Here is an 8,376-nt window from a genome sequence, read left to right on the forward strand (position 1 = left end):
TCTCTCTCTCTCTCTCTCTCTCTCTCTCTCTCTCTCTCTCTCTCTCTCTCTTGCAAATGTTATAAGGTTAAAAAGAAAAGGAAATGGGAGGTTTCCCTCTCCAGATCTTTCTGAAGTTTTCCCAGGACTGTCTAGTCCTGCCATCCCACTGCTGCTGCTGCATTGCTTTCCTTCATTTCCCTCCTTACAAATACATTTCTGTGAGGGGCACATTGTCGAAGGATACATCTGGTCTATAAATACAGTGAATACAGATATTTGATAATGTAGATGATCAGTGCTGTCCCAGCCTTGATAGCTTTAAAGTATATCCTGTGTGTGTGTTTGTGTGTGTGTGTGTGTGTGTGTGTGTGTGTGTGTGTGTGTGAGAGAGAGAGAGAGAGAGTAGAGGGTAGAGAGAAGAGAGACGGAGACTACGTAACAGTTACTGGTAATTCAAATACATAGTTTAAAGCCTTAATCTGATTCTGAACTTCTCAAAATATTTTAAGGTATTTGTTAAAACTGTGTATCTATATAGAGAGTGTAATGGATGTTAAATGAGCGGTGGCTAACAAGAGTCATGAAGGGCAAAATGGGGGTAAAATCGGTGAAGGATTTAATTGAGGAGGAGAAAGGACAGTACAAGAGAGGGATGGGGAAAGGATAAAATAAAGGCACTATGGATGTTTAAAATAGCCACAAGGAATTATATTACTTTATATTTATCTAAACTTGTATTTAATACATGTAAGTGTGTATGTGAATATGTAAGTGAATGAGTCCAAATATATTCCTTTGAGGCTAGTAGTGATCCCCTCAAGAACCAAAGACTTTTAGCAAAATTCCTACATTATGCATGTGCAAGTTCATTTTGAGTTATTAGTCAGGATTCTCTAAGATACTCTCAGAATAAAGCAGGTTATTACTGTTGCCCTTGGTTATCTCCCACAGGCGGAAGATGAGTTTCTACTGCTAAACATCACACACACTAGACACAGAACTCAGAGGATTCAAGCTGGATCTTACCTAAAGCCTCCTCCCGGAGGATTATCTGTCATACTATCAGAATTCAATATGTAAGCAGACTATATAGGCAAGCGATCAAGAGTCCTGGCAGATATGGTGCCTATGAACCTCAAAATGACCATCATGGTAGGGTATCTCTGTGGGTGCAATAGAGTAGCTCTTTGTATCTTGATGTTGACTGACAGCTCTCTAATTGGACCTAAGACACAGCTAGAGACAAACCATGCTTGGTACAGTAAACTACCAAATACCCATTGCTAGTGAGGACACGGCCTTAGAAGAGAACCTACTACTGACACTTTCCGAAATATTATAATTATTTGCATTCTAAATGCTTATCCTCCTGCCCATTGATATATGCAGCTCCCATCCTTCATCAAAGAAGCTTCTCTTTTATGCCACTGGCGGAAACCATTACAGAATCAAAATGCAAAGAACAATCAAGACCTGCCCAGCACCATTTGATACATCACACGTACTGCTTCTATGGCTCGGAGAATATCACAGGGGAAAGTGTGGAAAGATTCTAAGGACCAAATGACCAAGAATTCTGCTAAACATTGTTATCTTATAGATATGACGCGGCAGCTGCACTCGTGAAATTTCAGGAATGTGGTACCTTAAACAAGACCTGAACAATTAAAAGACCAGTTGATCTGCCAACATAAATGGTGGGAAATCCTGCACACCCACCTCTAGATGAAGCGTTCCAGCCAATTCCAGACTACTGAGATGGAGAATTAGTATTCTCCAGGGATGGTCTCCTTAAATCGTTATCCAATGTTAAGTGGGCAGCCCCAGCAACATACACATACAAGCTATACTAAATAGGTTAATCGTCAGATTACATTTAAATTTGTATTATCACATGTATAAATATTTAATAATAAAAATTATGAAGCCATAAATTTGAGAGGGAGCAGATGAGAAGGACATGGGAGGGGTTGGAGGGATAAGAAGGAAGGGGTAAATGACGTAATTATATTTTAATTAAATGAACACATTTAAAAGAACATTGCTTGCTATAAACATTCTATACACATTTAAATTATGTTAATAATAATGCAATTACCAAATTCTAAATAGCAGTCTGTGCTGTGTAACTAATTGCAGACCTATAAGTTTTTTGATCTATATGTGTTTTTTTTCCTTAAATCTAAGGAGATCTTCACTGTTCACTGACTTTTGTTTTTTTGCAAATAGCAAAATTTTAAATTGAGTACTAGAAACTCCATGATTCCAAAACAAATATTCAAAAAACAAAGCACAAAACAACAACAAAAGCAGCTAAGAATGTAGATAAAAGAGCCAGACTATAATAATTCAAATCCTAATTCTGCCTTCCTGTAGACATGAGACACTGTATAAAAATTTAGCTCATGGGGCCTGTGGTGTGTATAGCAATTATGCCAAGAGCTTTTGCTTCTCAGTATTTCTGTGGAAATTAAGTAGGCAAGTCCATGCAGCGTTAATAAATACTTGCATGTTTACCTAGTGAGGTATCAATATAACCCCTTCAATATGTATTAAATCTAAACAAGTAATTCATCTCTACGATTGGAACTATATACACATGCTGCATTCATTTGTCATTGAATGATCTTTGGTGGTTTACATTAGCTTACTCTTTTTTTCTCACATATAGGAGAACTAAGCAAAACTAGACAATGAATCTCACCAGTGAGGATTATCCTGCACAAACAGGAAAAAGTTTACATCTACAGCTATAAATTTTCTACTACCTAACAGTAAGTAGTAAGAACAAAATATGAAATAAATTTCAATGACGTTTGTCTACATGTCCAAATATTTTCATATTATCCTGAAATTCTATGATTTAATCATCAATGATTAAAGTACTCATTTACACACACAGCAAGTTTCAGTTAGTCCCATTAATCTATCGGACACCTGTTGGCTTCAAATTGGTGCATTAAAAATACATGGCTATTTAAGACACTATCCCAACGAACAGAATGCAGTTTAAAAATGGGCCACTGGGTGGCGGTGGAGGCAAATGCTATTTCTCTAACACAGTAATTCCTAAGAGGTGAATGTCGACTTTCAGGCAATGTGTCTTAGTTATGCTGAAGCGAAATTTCACAACGCTGATTACGATCTGCTAGCATGAACAAAACATCATCTTTGCATCATTGTCTGACAAGTAGAAGTGTACATAACAGGAAACCTGTGCATATTTATTTCTGTCCTGCATCCTTTGAGGATTCAGGAGGTTTTTTTTTTTTTTTACAGAACCAGATGCTCAACAATAGGAAATTATCAAGAAAATTCCATGTATCCACAATCAAACATTCTGTACTTTATCAGCCTCATTTTGTATACAAGACTAATGAGGTTTTAGAATTTCTGAAAGAAAACACCTATTGTAATGTATGTAATTTACCAGATAGGGGACATATTAAGGGCATCTATTTTCCTTCCATTTCTACTTAGAACTACATGGTTTCATTCAATATATTTCTTTTCTGTCTTTAGTCTTAAAAAACACTTAACAGTTGACAGAACATCTGGATAGAGGGACATGTGTCCCAGAGCTTAGAATGGGACATACAACACGATATTTTCACAGATCCACAGGTCTTGAAAGGCACTTCCCATCACTTATAGCCGAGGTGATTCCCCAGGCAGCCCTTAGTGAGGAGTAATTTCTGAATCTATTATTTTAGTCTCCATCTATTCTGCCCTTTCCGAACTCCTCAGTGTCCTACACATGAACTTGTGCACACATGTACATAAACATCACTGGTTAGGGCTTCAAGTTCGTTAGAAGTACCTGTGGGTTCAAAGTTAAGGAGGTCCTGGACCCTTATTTGAGAGCATTGTACTACAGAATGAATGTAGGATATGTACTCAGTCATTCCTTCCCCATAATGTTCCTTGTCTGCATAACTATGGTTTACTTCAGAGGGCTGACATGCTCCCATTATATATTCACACGTTCTCTATTGGCTGGATCCATGTGCCCCAGACCTACCTCTGGGAGTTATTAGAGTTTGACAAGGGATACAGGGAGGTCTTTTCTCTGCAAGCATTGGCTCCAGGCTTATATACTTCCATCTACCCTAGTGATGCATAGGTGTGACTGTTGGCCTCTATGCTACAAGAAAATAAGGTGACCATTATGAATAGCACAGAAGAGCAGGCTGATATGAGACTACCATCACTAAATAATCTTCCAATATCTCATAAAAAGATATCAACTTGCTAATTTCTGTCACTGCAAATTGCTGTGGTCCCTAAATGCGAGTGGATTCTCCATCGGTAATTCCCTTCTTATTCACCAAGGCTTATCTTCATTTGGTTTGTCCACAGTCATTCTGCATACCTCTCCTTGCCAGGACTAACCTGCTTTTTCACAATATCCATGATACACTAAAACTTATGATAGCTAAAAAGCATATTCTATATTGTGCTATACCATAAACTATAAACAAAATTTTAAAAAATAGCTTCTGTGATAATAAGAAAGGAGAAGAAACACATTAAACAGCATTCGAGGAGCTCTTAATATTCCCCAAGACTTTCACAACCATTTTATTTGTTGTTGTTTTGATAACAGTCTGTATACCAGCGTAGATACTGTGCTAGAAATACTACCTTACGCCCCACTACCACACATTCATTATAACCTACAATTACTCTTGGTGTCTTGAGAGTACAATATGACAGCTTGCACCATCTTTCCTTATCTCCTTATTTTTTGGGGATAACAATGACGAATATTAGCAAGCGGGTACTAGATGCTAAAAGCATTTAGCAGTTACAGTGTTATACATACCACTTCATTTAATCTCTCAAATTTCCTGTGGCCTGGTACTATTATTAAACTCACAATAGATGATGGAATTGGACCAAGGTCCATGGACCATGTTTCTGTCATCTTCCAGGATTATTATTACTTTAAAACCTGTCACATATCTCAACATTTTTCCTCTCATCTTTGAGCTCAAACCAGACTTTGAGACTATAATTCATCCACTTTCTTATGTTTGCTTTCATTGCACTTGACAGTGGATTTAAGAATGGCAGCAATCTGTTTCTTATCATGAAAAGACTCAATATTGAGCTATTTTCCATTATTTTACCACAGAACTGATGTTAATGAATGTGGCTCTAGAAATGTGTTCGTCACAAGAACTTAGTGGATAATGAACCCTCCAATTAGCTTATTGTTTTCTTTTACTTTCTAGACAAGAAAAAAAAAAAGGCTTAATTTTAAATGTACTCTATAAAAATATGTGCACTTCAAGATAAGCAAATGTATTTTACAGAATTTAGAGTAAGGACTTTATACTTACTTATGTGTGTGCATGTTTGTCTGTGGTGTGTGTGTGTGTGTGTGTGTGTGTGTGTGTGTGTGTTATAAAACAATACTTCTATTAAATGAGATATGGGTTTATCTAAGTATCATTATTGACTGAGTCAGTCATACACAGTCTTGACTTTCCAATCTATTAAATGGAGCTCATATCCTGATCTCCTCTTATTATCTTTTGTGGTTTTTTTTTTTTTTTAATAACACATATAAGCCTGGCAGTGGTGGCGCACGCCTTAAATCTCAGGACTTGCAAGGCTGAGACAGGCAGATTTCTGAGTTTGAGGCCAGCCTGGTCTACAGAGTGAGTTCCAGGACAGCCAAGGCTACACAGAGAAACCCTGTTTCTAAATAAATAAATAAATAACACATATAGTCTTGTACTTGCTTTTTTATGCATAGAAATTTCCAGCAGATTAATTCTCTCAATTATTTATTCTCTCAAGCCAACTTTTATATTCTAATTCTGTTTCCAAATTTGTTAACTTTAAAATGGATAAGGGTTTTCAAATATCCCATAGTAGGAGATAGTATATTAAAGAGCCAATAAAGAAGAGTCAGAGTTATGATGTAGCTATCAGGTTAATGCCCTAAAATCTTGTATATTTGAACTTTATAATCCCATTTTATATGCTCTTTGATTCAAGATCGTTTTATGGACATTCTATTTTTTTTAAATCTTGATCAGTAACTTCATTCATGTGTATTATGTTTTGTAAAGGCCAAATAAATGAATAAATGAATAAATTTTCATTATAGAGTTAAGGAAACATGCATGAAATATATTTCCGAAGAAGGTATGCCTTTCTATCAAAACCACTTGAAATTTTTTGAAATACCATGTTTTAAAGTATAAAGAAATTCTCTATTTGATAGTGGCTTTTTAAAAATCCCTATAGATTTCAATAGCCTTTAACTATGGTTAATAAGAACAGGAGTCACTGTCACTATCTGGTGCATAATAGAATTCCTTGGCATCTGTTGCTGTGACCACCAGCCATTGGAAGATGGTATTTTTGAAGCTCAGAAAACAATGTGTTGAACTGACTGTAAATAACTATAAAGACAGCTTTGGACAGTGGCCTTTGAGATCCCATGACATCTTGGAAACCACTCTGTGAAGCCTGCTTCATAGTTTGACATTCATTGTACCTATCACTATTAATCACTCAAAAATGTCTCTGTAGGAAGAAAGAGACAAAGACGAATTTAATTCTACAGTAGTCTTACTTATACTAACTTGCCCAAAGAAGCAGAGTTCTGTATCTTTTCTTAATGGAACCAGGAAAAGGTGGAAGGAAGATTTAAAAAAAAAAGTCCCTGAAGAAAGAAGAAAAGGAAGAAATAATGCTGAGAATAAAAGGCAGGGCAGGAAGCAGGTTGGGAGGTCTGAGGTTTATATAGTCATCAGAGAAAGTTCCTTGATCTCATAGCTATCTCACCCTTATTGAGATGACCATATGTTGAGTTGAGGTCATTACCCAAATAATCAATTATTTATACTGTTATCACTTTCCTTGCCAACTCTAACGATTTTATTTAATATTACCCTTTGTCTTAACTTTTGTATCTTTAAATGAATTCTTTCTTTCTTACCTTCTTTCTTTGTTTCTTTGTTTCTTTCTTTCTTTTTATGACAAAAGTGCTTCTGAAGCTGAAGTTCTATTTGACATTTCCCCACACCGTGGCAGCAGAGCCTAAATGAGCTGGAAAATTCGTTGGTGGGAAGATATTAATTTAGCCTGTGATTCAGTGATCCAGGCCCCAGAGCTGCTCCCAGCAGGAATGCACATGAGATGAAGTGGCAGAAGACTAATCTCTTCTTAAATCTGTCAGGCAGAAGACGTATTAGGTAATGATCTTTTATTTCCTGAAGGTTTCCATTGATGTCACTGAAGGTTAAAGTTCCTTCATGGCTTTTAATTGGAAAATTCCATTGGATATGTTATCACGTCTGTTGGAATAAATAATAGCAGCCTAGTGGACTAAATTTCAAAATCTACTGAAAGGTCACTCATTTGATTGTAACATAGAAAATGCTTATTAAACAATGAACATCACCTTGAGGGAGAGCTATGAAATGAAAACAAAAGCCATGCTACATGTCTGTGAGGTAGAGGAGACAATTCTTCAAGTACGCTGGCGCATGGGGAGTGAGTAGGTAAATGTTGCTCCATTAGTAACTGCCCTGGCACCAATAAACCACCTGCCTTGCTGTGATTCTCCAAATGGAAAACACGAATCATATCGAGCCAAACTTAAGTACTGGCCTGCTGTGGAATAGTTCATATGCCAACAGACGTAAGTGATGAACATGTTTGTCCAATAACCGTGTCACTGTAGATTTGCACAAGTCTTCCAGTCTCCTCATTTAGTTTCACACAGAGGAGTGAAGCTATTTATGTCCTTCCTCCAACATATGACCACTAACAACTTCAGTTTTCTGGTGTCTTCAATGGCTTGGCTTCTACCTTTCCAGAGGCCTATTTTTTTTTGGGTAGCTGACATGAGAGAATATTCTAGATGCTTCCTGATTGTTCTGCCAGTTCTTAGGCATGATGCATTCATAAGTGTCAAGACCGTCTTTGGTCAGTCAGTAGATTGTGTTTGTTCTATGATACCTAAGGAGCTGGCATAAACAGACGAGTGTTCTTCTAATACAGATATATCATTGGGAGTGTGTGCTGAATTTTTCAATGAATATCTATATTTATAGTTATAGATGTTTTTATATTTTGTGTTATTTTCGTCAGTGTAAGTATTGTTAGCATGTTAACATTCCTCCTAGGCTCCACCCAACAGTTACCTAGCAACATAGAAGTAGGTCTGGCTTGCTATATAAAGGACTGTTTGGCATCTCCTGGCTCTCAGTGCCCCACTTTGCTATCTCTGACCCCTTTCTCCCTCTCTCTCCTCCCCACTCCAGGCTCCAGTGTTCCCAGCTAGCCTCTCTTCTCTCTCTTCTCTCTTCTCTCTTCTCTCTTCTCTCTTCTCTCTTCTCTCTTCTCTCTTCTCTCTTCTCTCTCTCTCTC

At 37.0% G+C, this 8,376-nt stretch overlaps 1 protein-coding gene across 1 annotated transcript in view; it reads right to left on the reverse strand.

Annotated features, from left to right (window-relative positions):
- Positions 1-8,376, reverse strand: part of Kcnip4 (potassium voltage-gated channel interacting protein 4) — a 1,094,684-nt gene that overhangs the window by 658,074 nt on the left and 428,234 nt on the right. The gene's annotated exons all lie outside the window — the stretch shown is intronic.

Source organism: Mus pahari, chromosome 13, assembly GCF_900095145.1.
Source record: "Mus pahari chromosome 13, PAHARI_EIJ_v1.1, whole genome shotgun sequence".
Lineage (NCBI taxonomy): Eukaryota > Metazoa > Chordata > Mammalia > Rodentia > Muridae > Mus > Mus pahari.